General features: G+C 41.0%; 1 protein-coding gene across 1 annotated transcript in view; it reads right to left on the reverse strand.

The window, feature by feature from the left end:
* Window positions 1-1,573: 1,573 nt before the first annotated feature.
* TXNRD2 (thioredoxin reductase 2) overlaps window positions 1,574-14,834 on the reverse strand; it is a 1,479,392-nt gene continuing 1,466,131 nt past the window's right edge. Inside the window, exon 18 of the mRNA XM_044068698.1 lies at window positions 1,574-3,006. The gene's annotated coding sequence lies outside the window, so the exon portion shown is untranslated. The remainder of the gene's footprint in view (window positions 3,007-14,834) is intronic.

Here is a 14,834-nt window from a genome sequence, read left to right on the forward strand (position 1 = left end):
GGGGAAGCAGAGGGAATAGAATCCTCTGCATCAGAATCCTCATAAGTAGGTAAGGACAAATCCAGGTCATCAGAAGAAACAGAATCCTGATCAGAAGTTTCATAATCAAGCTCAGCCCTAGGCCTCATAGATGGGGGAGGGGGTTGGCTACCCCTGATTAGAGTTATTACATCTTCAACCATTTTCATCATTTTTTTTTTAGGCATAGGGGCCTGAGCATGTGGCCTGGGCATCGTTTTTTTAGACATGGGTCGAGATCTAGGCCTTAGTAATGAAGGAGGCATTGATTTAATATGCAAGTCCATAGGCCTGAATACACCCTCAGAAGCTGGTGCCTACACAGCGGCTCCGGACCCATCCAAGGTAGAGACATCCATGGGTTCCATAGTTGAAGTATCTCGTGGCATACCAGACTCCGAATGGGTCTCAGTAGAGGCCTGCTAATCAGAAGTAGCGGGTATCAGGGGCTGCGAAAGCGTCTCACTGAGTAATGGCGAAATGGCAACTGGCTTAGGAGAAGTGCCGTCGGCAGTTTTGGACCTCGGCGGCCTGTCTCTGTCTTTATCTTTGCGTTTTTTCGGAATCCCGGTAGTCGGATGGCTAACCGACGACATTTCTGGAAATTTAACCGAGAACCAAAATATTTAGAGGCAAAAATATACCGATGATGGATAGTGCGCTGATTAAATAAAGCACAAAACCGACAGCAAGGTATGTCGTGGTCAGGGCCTAGGCAAGGAATACAGTACGACTGAAAATCTTTATGAGGTATTTGCTTCCCACAAGTAATACAATTATTAACTTTTACTGACATCGGTAAGGAGCAAGAAAAAGTTTTCCCAACGGGGTACTTAGCTTTTAGTTGAAGACTTCGGTTCTGAAACTCGAAAACGAAAATTTCAGGAGTCAGACGACCGGCACTTGCGAACTGCTTCTGCTTTGGGCACCGCACGGCAAGAAAGTCTACCCAACATACTTACTGAGGAACAAGTTACTAACTCAGACAAAGCATGGCAGATTTCTTTGACAGGCACACTAGTCATAATGGCAGGTTTATATGACCACATATAAAGTGTGTATACAGCATTCATTACTAGAATCCAGCAGCTGGCACAATGGATATTAGCATGCATTTCATCTATGATGTTTGTGTGTTTGCGATAAATAAAACTTTTACCTGTGCAGAACTCCAGATGTCAGAATCACAGTGCAGATGCACAGTAGTAAAGTGCATTTTGATTTTGTCATTCAACAAGCCAGCAAAGGTTACATCAAAAACATAAGACACCGGAATTTAAATACAACTTGTCCTTGAGGAGAAGCACTTGATGGCTTGTTATACTTTCCTGATCAACACTTTTTCAAGCAAACTTGTGTTCAAATCATGGAACTAGAATTTGAAAGGCATCTATAACAAACCATAAAGTCCCACTGGTTGCAGAGGGAGTGCTTAGGAAAACAAGAGCAAGTCATGGAAAAGTGACTTTTAGAAGACCACAGATACCTGGCTGCTTACCACACAGGTTAATAGCAGTAATTTGTATGAAACAGCAAAAGAAAGGCCAAAACAGTGTCAAGAAATACAGTTTTATTGTTTTTTCTAATAAGTACAGTTTATTTAATAACATCACCTATATTGTATTTATTTGGATTACATGCTAGCAGTGCTCAGGTTTGTCTATCCTACTAAACAGGTTTATACACAAACCATCATGATCTAGCAAAGATTACCATGATGTCTAATAAGTGCAAGTGATGACAAGCTAATTTTGTAAGACCATCATGGACACTTGTCTACCACCACACCACAAACACCAAGTTTCTTTTCTTCTGGAAAAACCACCTCTGAGAAAAGCACACGACCCAATGACAACAAAGAAAGATGGGAGTCTGAACATTCTGCACTACGTACTGATGCAAGTCTGCCAGAAATAGCCGCATAACCGGATTCTGAAAAGTTTTCACAAATTCCAATTCAATAGCAAATTATAGCTGTCACATTATTTGTAAGTATACACGTTTCATCATATCAACTGTTCTCAATGTTATTTTGAAAAGTACATATATTTAGGAGGGCTAGGAAATATCTCCTTAAATTTTGAGTATTTATTTTTCCTTTTAGACAACACCTAAATGACACTGTAAGCTACCCATAAATTTTAACCAGCCTGCAGGCAAAGATAATTACCTTAAAAGACTGCTATCTTTTGGAACAATATGGTTTAGTGAAGAAAACAACTTTAAAACAGGACTTTGACAACTGATAGTACTAGCTAGTACATTCATGTTACTGCTCATATATGCTTTATTTTTTATATACTAATATAAAAGGTAGGCCATACACAGGACAGTGAAATCTTACACCTATGAAGAATGAATCACATGATCTCCGAACCATGACACATTCAAGGTTAAAAAATGTAAATGCTACCAACATGGGATACCATCATGAGCAAACTACAACATGAGCTTAAAATTCAGTGCTTCTGGGGTCAAACAGTAATATATTATATTAGCACAGTGGATATTAGCAGATGTTTCATCTAGGATGCGTCTGTGCTTGTGATGATAAATAAAACTTTACTCTTCTACAGCCCAGATTAGCACATGCTGAAATAAGCAGAGAGGGCATTCTGTTTTTTTGGGGATTTTATGCATGTGCATTGGGGGTGTTATGCTGCCCCTAATTACATGATTAAGTGTTTTTAACCTGCCGTGATACACAACTATAGCAGGATGCAAGAGTTTATGGGTACACAGAACTGCAGCACAATGGGTACACTCAATTAGATTTCAGAAACAAAGAATTTACAAAGATAATACAATTTACAGACACAAAGCAGGCAATCATGTGGGAACAGGCTAAAAGCACAAGACAAATTGTGCATTATGGAAAGTGTACAGTACAATAACAACCAAAACTTGTCAGGAAGATTCCAAAGGAAGAATAATCTTTCTCTTCAAGTAAGGGTGTGCTATATACAGACACACAGTAGGCGATCTGACCTGAAACAGAGAGAAAAAGCATAAAACCATGTGTTTTGCTATGTATATGTCAAAGCATAGCAAAAACAGTGCTATGTTTTAAAATGGTGCAACAGCCTCATTACTTTGATGTTTCAGACAAATGCACATTCAAAAATACTACACAACACTTTTTGGTAATTATTAACACTTGTAACAATTGTTATCAACTAAAATAAATGTAAAATGACATTAAATTCTGTCTCAAGCCTTCACGGATGACAAAGATTCTGGAAGTTAGTTATACTAGGAATGTTTGTCATCATCTTCTAAATTTCTTCTCATTTGAAAAGTGCCACAAGCTGCATACATTAGATCATCTTCACAAAAGTCACCCCTAACCAAAAGGGTAGTCTGGGTGTCCTAAAAGGGGCATGTCTCAAGCTGCTGGCATCTAAGCTTAACCCGAGACATGACAGCCTTGGATCTGACATTTTCAAATGGAGAGGGCCTCAAACTTCAAACTAGGCAGATAGTTGGGAAGAGACATTCTCCAAGCATCATGTTCACCATCATTTACATTTGAGGCAATCAATGCTAAGGGCTATACACTTCACAAGAACCAATGTTGACAAAATGGAGCAGTCCAATAGGTATGAAAGCAGGGTGGAAGAACCATAAAGTATGCACCAAAAAGTGCCAGATGACACTTCAGAATAATATATGAAATGAATATGAACAATGTGAAAGAAATACAACAGTGGCTTTGCACACAAAGGTGAAACATATAGCATTTAGGAACTCTAAGGAAGCATAAAAGACAAGCCTATTAAACAGAAGGAAACAGGAAATGCAAACAGAAAGGTGATGGAAATGATGGTCAGTTTCATTAAGGGAAATAACCAGGGCTATATATAACAACAGAGAGACAAGGGAAAGGATATGGAAGCTCAGAAAAGGAAGAGAGTTAAGAGGGATTATCAAAACCAGAGAGCAGTAGTATTCTCACTAAGGTTCCTGAAAAGAAGTTAAAACAGGTGCACAGGGCAGTGACAGCTGATGGAATTCATCCAACAGTTAAGAGGACAGATGTAATCTAGTAACATTACCAGCTCTCCTTTTTCATAGGTCATGGGACAAGGTATGGTACTTGATGACCGCAAAAGAGCAGAGCAAGAAAACAGCTGTTAACTATAGTCAATGTGATATTAGTTACAGAGAAAATGTATATATTGTTGAAATGACAAATTTTATATTTGGAAGCCTGAAGGGCACTCAAGTAAAAGCTGCTTTGAAACACAACAGGAATGTTGTGCCAATGAAAAGTACAGTTTTGTACCTACCATAAATGTAGATGTTCGAAGATCCACATTGCTGCAGTCCTTACACTTGGGTAGTCCGCTGTCCTCGGTCGGCCCGGATATCAAAGTATAAGGCTGACGTCGGTCAAGGCGCATTTGACTGACATCAGGACGTCAGGGTACAAATGCGCATGACCGACGTCATATCCTCAGTCTTTTCTTGCCCCAGATGTCAGAAGACCCTAAAAATAAAGGTCAAAACCAAAAGACAGCAAACAACCAACCAACCACCCTTGCACTAATTATATGTACAATATATACAATATACACAATATGTACAACCCAACCCACACAACCACCTCTAAGTACAGAGGGGAAGGAGGGAGGGGAAATTGGACTGCAGCAATGTGGATCTTCGAACATCTACATTTATGGTAGGTACAAAACTGTACTATGTTCTTCATCTCACATTGCTGCAGTCCTTACACTTGGGTAGAATCCCAAAGCAGAGGTAAGGGAGGATGGCTAACTACAAGGAAGCAGGAGCTGCCAAAATGCCCTGCAAAACAGCAGTGGCAAAACCAGCCCTGGATTTAGAGTAAAGTGGCAGGTGATAATGCCTAGAGAAAGTATGCACTGAACTCCAAGTAGCTGCCTCCAAAATATCCTTGGTTGCTACTCCCTCAAAAAGCTGTTGAAGTGGCAGTAGCCCTAGTGGAATGAGGCCTAATCCCAGCTGGAATCTCCTTGCCATGATGGGAATAACAGAAAGCAATGCAAAACCCAATCCACTTAGAAATAGTTTGTTTTGACACAGGCTTGCCCTGAGAACTCAAAGCAAAAGAAACAAACAACTGCTGAGACTGCCTGAACCCTTTAGTTCTGTCCAAATAATAACGCAACTGCCTGTGTACATCTAAAGTGTGCAAAATCTTTTCCCCTTTATTTTGGGGATTTGCATAAAAAGTAGGCAAATGAATAGTTTGGTTTAAAGCCACACTAGAAACCACCTTAGGCATAAAGGAAGGATTAGTACGTAATGATACCCTATCCTTATGGAAAATCAAGAAAGGCTCAACCGCCATAAGGGCCTGCAATTCAGAAACCCTTCTTGCAGAAGTAATGGCCAACAAAAAAGCAGTCTTCCATGACAAACATTTCAACTCAGAAGTAGCTGCAGGCTCAAAAGGTTGTAGAGTGAGTTTCTCCAACACAAAATTGAGATCCCAAGCAGGAGTAGGAGCTCTTCGTGGGGGTCTTATATTCTTTGCCCCTCTAAGAAATTGCTTGAACAAAGGATGAGAAAACAATGGTGGGTCGCAATCATAGTGAGCCGAAATTGCTGCAGCATGAACTTTAATAGAAGAGAAAGACAAACCTTTGTCTAGTAACTCAGTAAGATATTGAAGAGCCACACACAAATTAGGCTCAGAAACATCAAAATCTTTTGCTGCACTCCAAAATAAAAATCTCTTCCATTTGTCTGCGTACACTTTCCTTGTACTAGGCCTTCTAGCTTCCAAAATAACATTCAAAACTTGCTGAGGAAGTGGAGGCCCACTATGGTTCAAAACAGAATATGCCAGGCTGTTAGGTGCAGAGAGTGAAGCTTGACATTGAGCAAATGGCTGTCCTCCTGTGACAACAGGTGTGGAATCAAGGCAAAGGCCATGGAGGCTTCCGTACCAGACTTCTCAGTAATGGGTACCAGTGCTGTCGAGGCCAATCCGGAGCTATTAAAATCATCCTTGGCTTGTCCTGTCTGACCTTTAGAAGTACCTTTGGGAGGAGAGGCAGAGGTGGAAAGGCATACACATGAAGATTGCTCCAATTGAAAGAAAGAGCATCCACTCTCCAAGCTGTGGGATGAAACCTTTTGTGCAAAACTTTGGCAGCTGATGGTTTAGTGGAGAAGCGAACAGATCTATGTCTGGAGTTCCCCATGACACTGTCAATTTCTGAAATACATGAGGATCCAATTTCCACTCGTGGGGATCCATAATTGTCTGCTCAACACATCTGCTAAGGAGTTCTGTGCTCCTGGCAGAAACCTTGCCTGAAGATTGAGCTGTAAACTGAGAGCAGTCTCCCACAAAATCATTGCTTGCCTGCATAGAGGATAAGAATCGTTCCCCTTGCTTGTTGATGTACCACATGACAGTTGTGTTGTCTGTTAGAATCAACACCTGCCCTGGAAGAAGTAATTCCTTGAAAGCTATTAATGCAAACTGGACTGCTAACATCTCCTTCATGTTGATATGTAGATGTTGTAGTCTGGCAGGCCACTTGTCTTGTATCCACTTTCCATTTAGATGAGCTCCCAAGCTTTGTCTGAGGCATCTGTCGTTAAAATCTGACTCGCCTCTGGCCGGGTCACAGAGAGTCCCTTGTTTAGGTGACATTCCTGAGCCCACCACAAAAATTCCTTTTGAATGCAAGGTATTATTTGAATGACAGTGTCCAGATCCTGGCAGTGCTGTGTCCATACATTTTGAGATACCATTGTAGCTTCCTCATATGCAGTTTGGCATTGGGAAGCACCAGAATACAAGATGCCATGAACCCTAAGGCTTGAAGGACTGTCCTTGCAGTCAGCCCGGACTGATGAGATAGCTGATGGAAGTAAAGGGATAGACTCTTTTGTTTGTCCGGGGTTAAAAGGCCATCTGGGATGCTGTATTCAGTCTCACACCCAGAAAGCACATGTCCTGAGAGGGTACTAGACTGGACTTTATTTCGTTCACAGAATACCCCAGGCATCTTAGCACTGCTATCACATATTCCAAATGATGAAGAAGCTCTTCCTTCCTTGAGCCAGAATCAGGCAGTCGTCCAAATAAGGATAGATCTGTATTCCTTTTAGCCTGAAGAAAGCTATCACTGGAGCCAGAACTTTCGTGAACACTCTGGGCGCAGTAGATAAGCCAAAGGGCAATGCAGAGAACTGATAGTGAGAAGTCCCAGCTCGAAAACGCAGATACTTCCTGCAACTTAGTCTGATAGGAACATGAAGGTAAGCCTCCTTGAGATCCAAAGTTACCATCCAATGATCTTTGCCCAGCAGAGGTAAAAGCTGCTGCAACGTCAACATTTTGAACTTGGGAATGTCCAGATAAGTGTTTAGGATAGATAAATCCAAAATTGGTCTCCACGTGTTCCCCTTCTTTGGTACTAGGAACAGGCGAGAATAAAATCCTAGGCCCACTTCTGGCATAGGGACCGGCTGTATGGCCCCTATTTGGAGCAACAGAGAAACTTGCTTGTGAGCTTCTATTCTTTGTTGAGGAGGAACGTCTGGCATGCCTTTGAAAGGAGGCAAAGTATGGAAATAAAACCTGTAGCCGTGGTGTATGATATCCAATACCCATCTGTCTTGGGTAATTAAACTCCAATTTTCTTTGAAAAGTGCCAACCTTCCTCCCAAAGGTGCTGCCAGACGAGAAGGCTCTGGCAGCTGAAAAGGTAGGTCATTGGGTCTGTTTACGAAAGGACTGACCCCTGCCCTCACCCGAAGACTGTGCAGGAGAACTCCCTGTTCTAGGCCGGAAAGAGCCCTGAGCTCTACCCCTACCACGTCTAGATCTACCCCTAGACTGGGAATCATAAGAAGAATACGTCCACCCCTTAGTAGGCCAATTTCTACTAAACTTTGGAGGCTGGACCTGCAAAAAATCTTTAACAGTCTGCATAGACTTAGCCTTGTCTTCCATTTTCTTTAAAACTGCCTCAACAGGAGAACCAAACAACACATCAGATTGCAAAGGAGCATCTAAAATCCTTGTTTTAACATGGTCAGACAAATTCTGATCCCTCAGCCAGGCGTGCCTGCGAAGAACTGACCCAGTGGCAGCCACCCTAGACGAGGCCTGTACAGCATCAAAACCACATTGCAAAGAATGCTTACCCACCTGTTCAGAAACATGTACTAAATCTTGCAACTCTTTACAATCAATACCTTCTGCCAGAGCATCAACCTTAGCCTTCAATTGTGAAAGGAGATAGTTTTGGTATTTCAACATGTGAAACTGGCAATTCAAAGCCCTCATAGCAAGAGTGGAAGAAGTATAAACTTTCTTTCCCCATCTATCCAAGGCCCTGGCTTCTTTGTCTGCAGGATCCGGATTCTTTACAACAGAAGCCTTAACACCTTTAGGCCCCTGGCTAACAGTTTCTGGGTCTGCCCTAGGACTCTTAAAAAGAAACTTATGAGCTTCAGGCACCCTGTAATACCTATCCGGTTTAACAGGAGCAGGAGGCAAAGAATCAGGATTAAGAGAAGCCTCTGTAAAAACATCTTCCACTACATCTAAAACAGGAGGTATAGCCAAAGGCCTATGCTGAGGTAAAAACAAAATTCCTAAGCCTTTTCCTGGAATCAGAGAAGTCCTGACCTTCCCACTTAAAATGCTCCCTCATGGAATGAAGAGTTTCTGAAAAAGAAAAATCCTCAGGAGGAGAAGCAGAAGGAGTAGAATCATCCACATCAGAATCAGAATAAGGAGAGTACTCCTGCAAGTCTTCAGCCGAAGACTCTGAAACATCTGAAGCCTGCTCAAAACTCCCTAGCTCAGGCTCCACCCTAGGTCTCTTATCAGGAGGGGGCATAGAACCGCTAATCAAAGTAATCAAATCTTCTGCCATTTTAAGCATATGCTTCTTAGGCACAGTTCCAGAAGAACTAGGGGTGACACCAATTGAAACTGAACCTGGCCTGCCCTGGGAGAAGCCCTTGAAACAGAAGGAGAGGGCCTAGCCACCCTAGGAAGGGAGGGGAGTATAGTAACCTGAGAAGCCCCTACAGCCTGACCTGCCTCCTGAGAGGCCACATCTTGCAATAATAAAGTCTCACCCTGGGAACACAAAGAAACCTCCGGTGGAGCCACCGGCTCCACCAACACCTCTAAAGAACCGGCGTCCGGTACAGACGGTTCTTCTAGCCTAGGCTTAACTGCTTTGTCCTTGCGCTTCTTGAAGAAGCGGGCGCCGGAGCATCCGACGGCATTTTATAATTGCACCGCTTCCCAAAGACTAACCTGGCACAATCCAACCTTCTCTTTATAGTGCGTTTATTGAATCTAGCACAAGAGCGACAGCCAACAACGTCGTGCTCAGGCCCTAAGCAAGGAATACACAAAGTATGATAATCTCTATGCGGTATCTGTTTCCCACAAGAAATGCAATTATTGACTTTTTCTGACATCCGGTAAATCACTGAGGCAAGAAAAAACTAAAATATTCCCCAACGGGGTACTTAGCCAACTTTGAACTCGGTCTGAAACTTCGAAAACGAAAAATCTCAGAACGCCAACCGGCACTTGCAATACTGCTTCTGCATCGGACCATGCGGCAAAAAAGACTGAGGATATGACGTCGGTCATGCGCATTTGTACCCTGATGTCCTGATGTCAGTCAAATGCGCCTTGATCGACGTCAGCCTTATACTTTGATATTCGGGCCGACCGAGGACAGCGGACTACCCAAGTGTAAGGACTGCAGCAATGTGAGATGAAGAACATCTACCTGATTTCTTTAAATAGGTACCATGGTCATTATATCAAGAAAAGAACAATGGATGCGACTTAGACATCAGCAGGACATGAGACAGTACCATGTTAAAAGCTAGATTTTGAATGGGTCCTAGTATAGCAGTATAAGTAAATCACCCGCTGTGCAAAAGGACACAGAACAGTAAATTAAGCTACTAATGGAGAGGCAGAGAGGCATGGTCCAAAGAAAGGAGTTTCCACACAGATGAGCATGGGATGTGGGGAAGGGAGTGGGTAGGACATATAAAAGATCCTTCAGATGGATGCAAAGTCAGCTGAGCCCCAGGACGCCATAAGGATCAATGACCTTCCCCACGAATAATGGAGTAAGTTGAGGGGTAGGGGAGTAGAGTATTAGCTGGTAGACCTGACATGGACATGGGGCACTAGGCAGCCTGGCCAGTTAAATGATGCTAATGGGGAACAAAAAAAACTGAAGGAAAAAAAAGAACAGTAAATGAAGTTCACTCAAAAGATGAGGACCATTGAAGTCTGGCACAAAAGAAAACACAGAGGATCAGTGAGGATGCCAAAAGTAGAACAATGACCTAAAGCCCAGCAACCTGTACATTATTAAAAAATACATAGAAATAAGAGAATACAGGGAAAGATCAAACTATTAGGAGAAGGAGAAAGTAGGTAGCCATAAACGAAACCAGACGGAAGTGGCAAGTTGATGACCTTAAGGTAAGCAAGCAGTATGAGAAAATGTAAAGCTTGGCTGCTGGTATACTGGGACGTAGGTGTAGGAGTATCATCACTACAAACATTATCCTCTTGGTAGGCAAGCGTTGAGACCTGATTTAGAGCAATGTGTCCGGTTCTGGAAACTTCCTCATTGTAATGACAGCATAGAGGCAATTAAGACGAGGGCAACAAACGTACCGCTCAAATCCATATGAATGATGAAAAAGTTAGTCAGTATAGTCCTGAGAAAAGAACATAGATGAGGCTATACTATAACAAACTTTTTATTTCAGAAGAATCCAAACAGGCCAATATGGTCCCGCCTTAAAAAGAAAAAGATGTAACAAAGTTTGATGATACAGATAAGCAGCTAAGAGGAGATGCAAGCAATTGTTTCACAGAAACAGTAGTAGAGGACTGAAACAGCTTTTTTTAAAGATGCAAAAACAGTGACTTGACAATTCAAGAATTTACAGGATAAGCAAAAGCTATTCTTACAATGATTCAGGATTGGAGGGCAGAGATGAGCAGGCATGTGAGATTACTCAAGTAAATAACAGGCTACAGCATGCAACATGTGGTCTTTACCTGCTATAAACTCTCTGCTTCTGTTATGCTTAAACTAAAGTGGTTAGGTAGAAACTCCTGGCAAAATGAATTTCCCCATAAATTGTCATTATTCTAACGAAGCAACTTTGACCTGCCTTCATGCAATGTAACATATGGCATCCAGGTTTTGTAATCCAAGCAGAATGCAGAAGACTCATCCTGCTTTTCTCTGTACTTAGCCCAGTATCCTTTCTTTATCTGGATTAGATGCCGGACAAAGTTTCTCACTTTCTGGTTTTGTCACGCACCTCTTAACTCTCAAAATGTGAATGGCAGAGAGAGAGAGAGGTTTCATAAAACTAATTCAACCATTTAGAACATTTAACCTTCATTTGTCATTCTAACAATGTCATAAGCTGTAGCCAGAATGCCTTCTTTCACAGGACAGAGGTATACATTACATATCAGCTTTAAATATTGGAATCTTATTACATTATGAATGCATGTAAACATTACTTAGCCTGAAGACGTACACCAGGGTGTGTAAAGACTGTCAGAATCCCATATGAAACGCCAAGACCCTATTACATGGAGTGAATAATAAATGTATAATTACTTCTTCCTTATCCTCTGGTATCACACAGGGCTACTTGCAACATGGTCATCCTGGTACTCACTAGCATGATAAATGTCAGTTTTGACATAATCATTTATAGTCATAATAAACAGACATTTTAAACAATTACCGTTACATTAACTGTCACCAACAAATGCTCCCAGGCATGTCAACCTCTAACCACTTCACATGGCTTTACAGTTTCTCATCAAATCACTAACACTGTTCTCAATTTTGCAATGCTTTCAGTTTTGCCCAACAACCTACAAATATCTAAAGTGCTAGGGAATTCTGAAGAGAAGATTGCCATATTTTCTATTTGAAATGTTAGAAAATGTATGCGCAATATGCCCCAGCTGAAAAGAAGCTGCTCCTTCTGTGCCACTGATGACTACAAATCATCATCATCATTCAGCACGTTGCAAAAATAAACCAATAAAACATCTGAGTGGTACTTATAAATGTAATCATTAATCTGAACCTCTCAAACCCTTGCAAGGCAAAATAGGAAAAATAATTCTAACCAAAGATGGCATAAAACAACATGAGGCAACAACACTGGAAAGTACTTTTCAGCAAAATAAACACACCTCGGTGGCACTTGTTAATCTGAACCTTTCAAACACTGTGCAAAATAGTAAAAAGAATTCTAACCAAAGATGGCATAAAAAGACATAAGCCAACAACAGTGAAAGTATTTTTCAGAAGTCATCAAAACTAAAAAAGGTACATCATCTCACTCTGCGCAACCTGACACTAGACAATGGTGTGTATCCAAAGCCAAGGGGGTGCAGTGTCAGTTCACACATCAACTGAAAGATCATGGATACATGGGTCACCATGAATTACATTCTTCAGCAGAACTGCAGGAGACTGACATGCTGAGAGTATACAACAAACAGGATGACTAAAACAGTAAAGGGCTCGACAGGGTGGGTACTCATATGAGGAACACTAACACGCCTGATTTTTTTAATATGAGGTGAGAAAAACCAGGACTGATATAATACAAACAAACAAGACTGAAAAGGGTTAGTAGGTGGACTAGAATTTAGGAAGAAAGGCAGGAAAGGAAGAAGTGTGACTGGCAAATTGCATGGAGCTTATTTAAAGAAGGACATGCTTCTCACAGACAGTGGTAGGACAATGGAAAGTTGTACCTTCAAAGATAACATAGGCTGGGAATGAGGATCATTTTAAGTTACTTCTGGATAAATGGAATAGGATTCCATAAAGAAATGTCAGGAAGCTTTGTGTCAGATTCTTTTATGTTACGATCAAAATGTCTCAAACAATCCTGGCATTAAATGCTCTAATGGACAGCTGTTAAATGTGGTAAATTGATGAGACAAAACTTTCTATTTTGCCGTAATTTTAGTGTATGTACGTATGCATGCACAAGGATGGAAGATGAATTACTCTCTAGATAATTTAAGTGCAGTAAGGAAGAAGAGAGGTCATGAATTACGTGCATTTTATTAAGTCTCTCCTCCACACCATACCTAAAAGAAACCTGGATAAACCAAGCAAAGAATGCTTGACAAAATACCTAAAACACAAGAAAACTGGAAATAGTAACAGAAGTCGCACTGCCAAGACCTACTGTAGACTAATGGACCATGAGCAGAGTCCAGACATCGTGTCTGTTTTTTGTCAATGTCTTCATTACTGATACTGCAGAAGGTCTGCAGGGGAAAGCATACCCAACTAGTATTAGAAATGTTCTCCAGTGGATGCTGTAGCAGGTGAGAATATGACACCAAGATATAGAACAGTTCAGATATGCAAAGGTCCAAATACAAAAAAACTATTAGCAGATGCTATTTTAAGGTGCACACTGCATAGATTCAAGCATATAAATTAAAACAGTATATATGAGGCATGAGTCTGCACATCCATTAACACCATCAGTATGGATGGCTTAATTACTTAAAATGTACACAAACTTCAGTGGAGTACTGATTCTCTGAAAAAGGTGCACAAAAACTACAGAGGCAAAATACAGTAAGACTTTGCCATTCTGTCTTGAATTACATCCGTCTTTCATTAAAGTTACACAACCGTAATGTTGTTCTTAATTTTACATGTTTAAATTACAGGGCTTTTGGTCTGGAAATTAAAAAAAAAAATACTCTGGTATAAAATATCTAAGAATCATTTCAGAATCCAACCCCCACCAAATATTGCAAATTTCACAAGTTAAAATATGCACATGCAAGTCAAGCTATCAGGTCCCGCACCTTTTCCAGCTGTTTGTCATAATGCATCCTTCACCAAATTAGTTCTTGTAAATATTAAATAGGCCTCCTGTGAGAGTCTTCACACTTCTGCTATTATCTTTTTGCAACTAGGCCTTGTACTAGGCACCGACTGAAACAAGCTTATTTTGGATTAGTTTATTATCCCGTTATCAAAAATTAAGCAATTGGTCTATCCTGAAATGTAGGCAAGACTGCTAACTTGGAGTTGGTGCTGCCAACTTGCTCAGACAGATGCAATACCCATTTACATTTTTCTGCCTGCACTCTGAACAAACAAGATTTACAGTAAATGGACATGAATACCTACCAAACAAACGTTTGTAATCTCAAACTTGTTCAACACCGGCAGAAGTGACAATCTCATTTAATCGCTTCTACTGGCATTAAGACATTGCAAGATTGTGCACAGTGGAAGCAGGGAAAATGCCCTTTCTCCACTGTAGAGTGATCTCGGAGTCAGTATATGCAATTAGCAGGGGGTGTGGGGAATGTAGGTTGGCTTGCCCCACTGCAAAAAACAGAAGTATTTTGTTTTTTTCACTGTTTTGGCAATTGATCATGAGCAGTTTGAGATTTGTGTACTTCATTGTTTAGAGGTACATCCCTACCAAGCTACAACAGTAGAACGCATTAATCTATAAACAAGGTAAATGGGGTCATAAGTGGTAAAACAGAAGTGATACAATCAAAAGGTCTAAAAACAACCTTAACAGTTATGCAATACTGAAGATGGACAAGATATATTACACATCTTGGGGGGGGGGGGGGGTCATAAAATTTAGATTTTGCACAGTCAGCATAAAAACTGAAGCAGTACTGGACATTGTAATGTAACTTATAAAGGGGTATGTACAGTTCATACTATGACATTTTACTAAAGACTGCTAGTCAGCACTGCCATCTGTTGGAA

This window comes from Protopterus annectens, chromosome 4.part0, assembly GCF_019279795.1.
Source record: "Protopterus annectens isolate FY-2018-M chromosome 4.part0, PAN1.0, whole genome shotgun sequence".
NCBI lineage: Eukaryota > Metazoa > Chordata > Ceratodontiformes > Protopteridae > Protopterus > Protopterus annectens.